This window comes from Palaemon carinicauda, chromosome 3 (genome assembly GCF_036898095.1).
Source record: "Palaemon carinicauda isolate YSFRI2023 chromosome 3, ASM3689809v2, whole genome shotgun sequence".
Taxonomy (NCBI): Eukaryota; Metazoa; Arthropoda; class Malacostraca; order Decapoda; family Palaemonidae; genus Palaemon; species Palaemon carinicauda.
The window spans coordinates 41,106,077-41,115,704 of NC_090727.1; the positions used below are offsets into that span (position 1 = coordinate 41,106,077).

At 44.3% G+C, this 9,628-nt stretch overlaps 1 long non-coding RNA gene across 1 annotated transcript in view; it reads right to left on the minus strand.

The window, feature by feature from the left end:
- The window catches only part of LOC137637098 (uncharacterized), a 67,429-nt gene extending 59,194 nt beyond the window's left edge, over positions 1–8,235 (minus strand). The window contains exon 1 of the long non-coding RNA XR_011043388.1: positions 7,889–8,235. This is a non-coding gene — a long non-coding RNA (uncharacterized lncRNA). The remainder of the gene's footprint in view (positions 1–7,888) is intronic.
- Positions 8,236–9,628: the final 1,393 nt, after the last annotated feature.

Here is a 9,628-nt window from a genome sequence, read left to right on the forward strand (position 1 = left end):
CCCTAATTTGGGACTGAGTGGCCTCAGTCCCAAACTTATCCATGGCAATTTCCATGGAATTCCATTGCCCTATGGACTTCTGCGGAATACTATCCTGCGCCTTCGGCCATCTCGGATTATCCAAGGATAAAGCTTGCAGTAGCCAGCCGGGCGGGATGCACGGAGTATGTTTCTTTACTATCTCAACCTCTGTGCATCACACCCTTTATCAAGTTAAAATTAATGATTAATATTAACTTAGCTTAAGAGCCATTCTTATGACTCCCCCCATACTCATTTTCTCTTTCTTCCACAGGAGGAGCAGATGAAGTGTGACTTCGACTTCTGCGCTGTGAAACGCCCGCACTTCTACGGGCATACGGCATGCAGGACTCACGCCCCTTGTGCTAACAAGAAAGGGGATTTGAAATTCTGGGACCCGCTGAACTGTACGGTCTGCCAGGCTCACATAGCTGATGCCTTCCATAACCCTCCCTCAGCGGAGGTCAGGGACATTTCTCGGGAGAAGCTATGCAAATGGGTGCGTGGCTTCCAGAAGAATGCCACCGGACCGTACCTGGCCACTGAAGAATTGAGGTCACTTCTGTTCCCAAAGGCCTCCCCTGATTCTGTGGTGCCCAAGGATTTGATCCCCACTGTCCAAATTACGGTGGAACCTGATGTAGTAATGGCCCAGTCCATGCACGAGTGCCGCCTGGATTCCGATGATGATGAACACATGTCGGATGTCTCGGAGGGTACGGAGAAGACCCTTATGGCTCAAGGAGCTGAAGATGATGAAGACCAGGTGGAATACGCCGAGTCGGAGCAAGAGGTCGCTCCTCATTCCATCACTGCCCCTACTCCTACACCGACGGAAGTGTCTCTCCCGTCTACCTCCACTACCCCGGAACCCTTACCATCCACCCAAGAGATGCTCCGGATGATTAAAGCCATCATGGACGACAGGCTGAAGGAGAATCAGGAGTTCATCAGGTCCATGATAGGATCCAAAGAACCGAAGAAGATCTCGGTTAAGGATCTCCCCGCTTGCTCACATGCCAACCCATGGAGGTATGCTGAGCATATGGTGATAGCGACCGGCAGAATCTTTGTCAGCGACAAGATCGGCACAGTCCCCCTGGAAGACGTGGAGTTCTTCCCAAATTTTGAGGCCTACCCGGACTGTTACGTCCGACTTCGCTCTGAACCTGCCTCTAAAGAAGAGACCGAACCGAAAGAGGAGATAGTGTTCGATCTCGCAAAGGCCCAGGCTATGCTAGCCAACACGTTTAAAAGTAGGGGTTTTACCTGCTCTAAGCTTCCGGCCCTGAGCAAGAAGCACCCTACCTACGTCGCACCCGAGGATGCAGTCCTTCCATTCATGGAAAAGGCCTTCGCTGCGTGCCTCAAGGCTGTGGAAGAGGGAAAAGCCTGCCCTGCACTGGAGGAGTGCAGACCCTTCTCCATAGTCACCGCCCCCGACGCTCGACACTGGAAGGACATCCAGCATACTTTCGTGGTGGGAAAGCTAGATCCTGATGTCGCCGGACGTCAGTTTAAGGAAGACCTCCCGAAACTCAACGATCACCTCCTTCGTCGGGAACAAGATACGAAGGAGAGGCTCGCAGCATCCATGTCCAACCAGGTCCAACTGGACATCATGGCCTGTGACACCAGAGTACCAGACCACTACATGGTACTTGCCAAATCCCACATGGCAACCCTGGTGAAGGACATGTACCACTTCATGAAGGCTCGGAGAGCCTGTCGTGAATTCGTGTTCGCAGGTGCCACTGTGAAACATGAACCCCGGAGGCTGATTTCCTTCAACATCTGGGGCAAACACCTCTTTCCTTCTGACCTTGTGAAGGAGATCACCGACAAAGCTGCCACGGAGAATAGGAACCTTCTCCACAAGTAGGGCATGTCAAAGAAGAGGAAATCCTCTCAGGACGACGGACCTCAACCTAAGAGGAAATCTTCCAAACAAAAACCCCAGCAACGTCAACCAAGACGTCAGTTTCCGGGACCCGCTACCTCCCAAGTGGCAGCTCAGCCACAGCAGACCTTTCAGCTGGTCACCCAACCGGTATTGTCACAGTCACCGGTTTTCACCCCTGCTTTCGAGCAACAGACGACTACCTTTCGTCCCAAAGGTAGAGGCTCAAGCAGAGGTGCAGGCAGAGACGCGTCTCGCCGTCCCTCCAGAGGCAGAGGAGGATAGGGAGCTAGCGGCCGAGGCAGCAAGCCCTCGGGACACCAGAAGCAATGAAGTGCTTCCGGTGGGAGGAAGACTCCGCCAATTTCAGGATCGTTGGACCTTCGATCCCTGGGCACACAGCATCGTCAAGAAGGGTCTAGGCTGGAGCTGGACTCAACCACCCCCAACATTCCAGCAATTCTTCCAACAATCAACCCCCCTTCTGGAAGAATATGTCCTAGATCTCTTGAACAAGAAGGTGATAAGGAAGGTAAAGTCCACCAGGTTCCAAGGGAGACTGTTTTGTGTCCCCAAGAAAGACTCCGACAAACTCAGAGTCATTCTGGACTTATCCCCCCCTCAACAAGTTCATAGCGAACGACAAGTTCAAGATGCTGACTCTTCAACAGATAAGGACCCTTCTGCCTCGAGGTTCTTACACGGTCTCCAGAGACCTGGCGGATGCCTACTGGCACATTCCGATGAACCATCACTCTTCCTCCTACCTAGGATTTCGACTCCAAAGGAAAAGCTACGCCTTCAGGGCCATGCCCTTCGGCCTCAATGTGGCCCCTCGGATCTTCACAAAGCTGGCGGACGCCATAGTACAACAGCTCCGCCTCCGAGACGTCCAGGTGATGGCCTACCTCGACGATTGGCTAGTTTGGGCTCCATCGCCCGAGGATTGTGTAAAATCCTGCAGCAAAGTCACCCAGTACCTAGAACACCTGGGATTCAAGATAAACGCGAAGAAATCTCGCCTCTCTCCAGCTCAGAAGTTCCAGTGGTTAGGAATCCAATGGAACCTTCAGTCACACCGCCTTTCCATTCCCCAGAAGAAAAGGAAGGAAATAGCAGGGTCTGTCAAGCGACTACTGAAATCCAAACGGATCTCAAGACGCCAGCAGGAACGCGTTCTAGGCTCTCTACAGTTCGCCTCAGTAACAAACCCAGTGCTTCGTGCACAGCTAAAGGATGCCGCGGGAGTCTGGAGACGTTCTGCATCCATCGCTCGAAGAGACCTCAAGAGACGGCTCCCAAACAGACTTCGACTTCTCCTCAAGCCGTGGTCGGAAGCAAAGGCCCTGAAAAGGTCCATTCCTCTTCAACACCCACCTCCATCACTCAACATCCACACGGACGCTTCGCTGGAGGGTTGGGGAGGTCACTCCCACCAAAAACAGGCTCAAGGCACATGGTCTCCCCTGTTCAAGACGTTCCACATCAACATCTTGGAGGCCATGGCGGTCCTTCTAACTCTGAAGAAACTCTCCCCGCCTCCCTCGATCCATATTCGTCTAACCCTAGACAACTCGGTGGTAGTTCGATGTCTCAATCGCCAAGGCTCAAGATCGCCCCAGATAAATCAGGTGCTTCTCCCAATCTTCTGTCTGGCAGAGAAGAAGAAATGGCACCTGTCTGCAGTTCACCTACAAGGATTCCGCAACGTGACAGCGGATGCTCTATCTCGGACAAACCCGATAGAGTCGGAATGGTCTCCAGACGCAAGATCATTCTCCTTCATCTCTCACCAAGTCCCAGAACTTCAGATAGATCTCTTCTCAACGAGCGACAACAATCAACTTCCTCGGTACGTGGCCCCGTACGAGGACCCCAAGGCAGAAGCAGTGGATGCCATGTCACTGGACTGGAACAGATGGTCCAAGATCTACCTGTTCCCTCCCACCAACCTTCTGCTGAAAGTCCTCTCCAAGCTGAGAACCTTCAAAGGGACAGCGGCCCTAGTGGCTCCCAAGTGGCCCCGGAGCAACTGGTACCCCCTGGTCCTGGAGCTGCAGCCCAAGCTGATCCCTCTCCCAGGAACAGTTCTCTCCCAACAAATACAGAAGTCGACTGTCTTCGCTTCATCATCGAAAATCAAGGACCTTCATCTCATGATTTTCTCTCCCTAGCCGCAAAGAAGAGGTTTGGGATCTCGAAGAAAAGTCTAGACTTCCTCGAGGAATACAAGACCGAATCCACAAGACGGCAATACGAATCATCTTGGAAAAAATGGGTTTCTTTCGTCAAGACAAAAAATCCTAAGGAAATCACAATTGATTTCTGCATGTCCTTCTTCATTCACCTTCATGGACAGGGATTAGCAGCCAATACGATTTCAACTTGCAAATCGGCCTTGACTAGACCAATATTGTATGCCTTCCAAATTGATCTGTCCAGCGACATCTTCAATAAACTGCCGAAAGCATGCGCTCGTCTACGCCCAGCACCCCCACCGAAACCGATCTCCTGGTCATTGGACAAAGTGCTCCATTTCGCCTCCAACTTAGATAATGATTCATGCCCTCTCAAGGATCTGACTCAGAAAGTTATATTTCTCTTTGCTCTTGCCTCAGGAGCCCGAGTCAGCGAAATAGTGGCATTATCAAGAGAAGAGGGTCACATCCTGTTTACTGATTCAGGAGACATTACCCTCTCCCCGGATCCGACGTTTCTCGCCAAAAATGAATTACCCACCAAAAGATGGGGCCCCTGGAGAATATGCCCCCTGAAGGAAGATGCCTCTTTATGCCCAGTAGAGAGCCTCAAGGTCTATCTTCGCAGAACTTCGAACTTTGGTGGAGGCCAACTCTTCAAAGGAGAAACATCGGGCAGCGACCTGTCACTGAAACAATTAAGAGCGAAAATCACCTACTTCATTCGCAGAGCGGATCCCGACAGTACACCCGCCGGTCACGATCCTAGAAAAGTTGCATCGTCTCTGAATTTCTTTCAGAGTATGGACTTTGAAAGCCTTAAAAGCTTCACAGGCTGGAAGTCCTCGCGTGTTTTCTTCAAACATTATGCGAAACAAGTGCACGAAGTCAAACATTTTGTGGTAGCCGCAGGTAGTGTTATGAAACCTGCACCTAACTCTGCATAGAACAGTGAGTTACTTGGGACTCTAACTCTTCGGGTGCCTATGTTGAACCTCGAGCGATACAGTGATGTCGAAAACACATAGTGATGTCGAAAACACTTAGTGCTTTCTTATAACTGTTCTTATCCCAGGTGAAATGTCATAGCTGTCACACAAGTGCCGCATACCTTGAGCATGATGTGTTTTAATTAAAGACTAACGTTCCTCGAGAACGAGTGCCTACTAATAAATTTGAAATTCCCTTTCAGATTCAAGAGCAAGTCTTTATTACTATGTACATTATAATTACTGTAAATTAACTTTACTTATTGCTGCAATTCATTTAATTTCTGCAACTGTGAAATAAAATTTCTATTTTATTACTTGTGCGTCTCAATCCGCTCCTACTTAATATGAAATACATGCCTGTCATAGTTTTATTATCCCCTTTCCTTATGGTTCATGGAGATTTTAAGGTCCTAACCCTTAATTTATATTCACTCTTACAACGTAATATTCCAATACGAATACTTACTCTTCATACCCTGGAGACGAAACCAACCTTCTCAGCACACAGTGTCCAACCACCACTTGTCTGCCTTCCAGAATGTTCCGATACGAATGCCAACCATTCAGTCTCGTCTCCAAGTTCTTCAGGTTCTTCTAACAGGGTGAATAGCCCTTCAATAACCACTTTGACGTCGGCATGGCCCGTGGCAACTTCACTGCCAAGGGGGCCAGGAAGATTCTTCCCTACGGTTCTTTATTAAGATTACTATGCTATTTTGTTCAAAGCCCTTGGCACTTACCAATAGGGGAAAATCTACCACGATACATTGATTCTCTGGTATTCTTCCATCAGGACGCCATGGCTTGAGCCCAAAAAACGGATTTTTAGCGAAGTGAAAAATCTATTTTTGGGTGAGATAGCCATGGCGTCCTGATGGACCCTCCCTGCTACTTCGTCCAGTTTTAAGGTCCCACCCTGCTCTGCTGTATCATGGTGATCGGCAAGCAACTGGCTTCAGGATGAAAACGGACGTGACGTCATTTAAGCAATGGCGCCCGTTTGTTTACGTCTCGAGTACCAAAAGTAGCCACGGATGAGATTAGCTATGGAACGGCTCCCAGCTATTCTTCGCCTTTACACACCGAAGCATTATCTCTGTTCGGGGTGTAGATAGCTATGTGGCGCGTTAATACATGCGTCCCCTGTTGATATACGATGTCTTAAAAGGGAAACCTTCAGGATACTCGCTCCAGAAGTTAGAATTCTGTGATAACCTGTGGTTAAATTCTCTGGGAATATCTTAGTAGTTATTTACCCAAGGAAGCTACCAAATAGGAACCTTCCATCAGGATGCCATGGCTATCTCACCCAAAAATAGATTTTTAATCCTCAAGCTATCTACCTTAGGCCTAAACTTCTTTTTTAGAATTATTGATGTAGCTAACCTTGGGGTAAATGTCTTTGCTTTTAATAGTAAACATAGCTTCAACAGTCTTTTTGGAATCATAAGCATAGTTCAGTAAATATATACTTCAATTTTTACTCAATCAGGAATCTTCTATAAGAAATAGATGACTGCTGGCTATTATTATGGAAAACAAGGCTTAGATTTTGAATTGGATCAGTTTACAACCCTCGCAGTTGTTGGTCATGACTAAAATGAGGATTTTTCATTTGAAATTAAATGCTGAAGAGCATCTTTTTACTACTTTCATGAAGACCCTATAATAACTTGTCACCCGGCTAAGTCTGTGACCTGGGAAGGGGAGGGGGGACAGCCAGGATAGGTCTGTGACCTGGGAAGGGGAGGGGGGGCAGCCAGGATAGGTCTGTGACCTGGAAACAAGGTTAAGTTAGGTGGGTTTATGAGGTTCTGTGGCTTTTCACAAATCTTGAAAGTGTTAAATCATCAGGTTTTTTCCCAGTTTTCGTTCCTCCAAAGTTCCACGTTCCCACCTGTATCTGTCAGGAAGGGGGAGGAAGGAGTTGGGATTGCAGGAGAACGGTTCATTTGCGGTGGAAATAAAGGTCAAATTTGTTGAATGCACATTATTTACAATAGGAAATATTGCCTTTTCTCTTGATAATGTAGTTCCGTGCTGTTCTATAATTTTACCCAAAGGTCTATTCCATTACAGTACGAGTTCCAATGGCCAACTAATATTGTAGTATTCTATAATGAAACCACATTCTTTGCAGCTTTTATTATGTATTTTATATACATTTCTAACAATCAAATTGGTACAAAACAGTAGATTTAGTGTTTCCAAGTCAAATACCAAGGTTTTCCACTGGAATAAGGCTACCATGTAATTGTGTAGATATAGGCCTACTTGTATGAGGGGTGTAAGAAGGATCATAAACTGCTGTTTTGGGTCAAAAGGCCCATTCACATGGTGAGAAACTGATAAAACACGAAATAATCAGTTGGAAACATATAAGGTTGATGTATTTAGGCCTATCCCTAGCTACCCTAATTAATGTAATTCATAAAAAAAACCGATCATATTCATGATAATCTCTTGGGTGAGCATAATATGCTGTACATACAAAAATAGGGTGCCTTTGTATATCAGCGGCCAGATCCTCCTATGTGTATTAAAAATGGACATGTCAACTAACCTAAACTCTTCCTGCCCCTTAACCTAACCTACAAGCTGTGTCCTTGCCTACATACCTAACAGGTGGGCTAACGACCCCTTGCGTTCCTCCCCGCCACCACGCTGCTGTATTCTTAGTAGGCAGTCATCATAATTACATACATGTGGCCGCTATCATACATACACCCAAAAACACTAATAATTATTAGAAAATTACAACATACCCTGACACTTACCTTTCACTTAGCTTTCTTGTGTTGTTGATGACGAAGAAAACTTTAAAAAAAAATGAAAAAGATAAAAACACGTGAGTTTGTCCTGTTGTATTTGTAACGAATACATTTATCTTTTTTTTTTTTCAAACGTTCTTGAAACTTTAACTAGCACTAGGGTGCACACTAAAGACAAACTACCTCAAGTTTATTCACTATAAAAATAAATTAGAAGACCGGCAGCGATTACACAGACCAATTTGGCAACAAACACACAGACATCTATCAGGGATTCAGGGTTGCCATGCCGGCGAGAACTCATATTATGGTACAGCACTGGTCAGATCATGGCACTATGGTACTACTCTGGGCAGATTATAGTACAGTACTACTGGCTGGTATATGGAATTATGGTACTGCGCTGGCCAGATTATGGTACAGCGCTTGCTAGGTTATGGCATTTAAAATTATGGTACAAATATTTTAGAATTATGGTATATATTAGGTACACTGATTTCTATAGTATTTTATATACAGATTAATATTCCGTATAATATAAATAACATGTAGGTACTATCTCTCTCAATATTTACTTAACTCGTTTGTTAATTCATGAATATAATATTTAAACGTTTCATGTTAGCACTAAATGGCATTTAACGCTTGGATTATGCCTTAAATCAAATGATATCTTGAGCAACGGATTTTCAACTTATAATAAGATTGGAATTCCAATGGTGTCATTCATGGACATTTCAAGCAAACTTTTTTTTAAATTTGGTATTTCATCTCTCCTTATAGAAAGCATCGTGTTGTACAAATTCCGAAAGACAATTGACACCTCTTATAGAAAACAAAAATAAAAATATCACTGAATTGGGGGAAATACCATCTCACTCCTCTATTTAATTTGATCATCACCTGCAGTGGTACTTTCCACTTGCCCCAGGAGGTTTGTTTACAACTTTTGAAATGGTTTGAGCATCATCATTGCATTCCCCCATATCATTTGCACCAACACAACAGTGTTGGGGCTCCCAAGGTCTAGAGGTGAGATTGTTTCCTCTATCATAGAAACAAGCCTGCTGCAATTTAAGGAAATATTACGTCCTCGAAGAAAGAAATAAGCTACTCCAACTTTTCGCGGCTTACACAGACTGGACATGCCAATATCAATTCACCATAATAAAAATTAATATTGGAGTCAAGAATATGCCATTCTTGATCTTGGTGGAATATTATTGTCATTATTGTTTTATCATTTAACAGTAATAATGAGTGGTGAACTTGATAGTGTCTCTAAACGTCTTGGTAATCTCTCTCTCTCTCTCTCTCTCTCTCTCTCTCTCTCTCTCTCTCTCTCTCTCTCTCTCTCTCTCTGTGCGTGTGTGTCTCTCTCTCCCAAGCACATACATACACAATATATACATATATATATATATATATATATATATATATATATATATATATATATATATATATATATATATATATGTATATATATGTATATAAATATATATATGTATATATATATATATATATATATATATATATATATATATATACACAAATATATATATATATATATATATATATATATATATATATATATATATATATACACAAATATATATATATATATATATATATATATATATATATATATATATATATATATATATATATATATATATATATATATATATATATATAAACTCTGGTTATGATGCTGATTAGCTTTATTTATAATACCTTTTCTTGGAC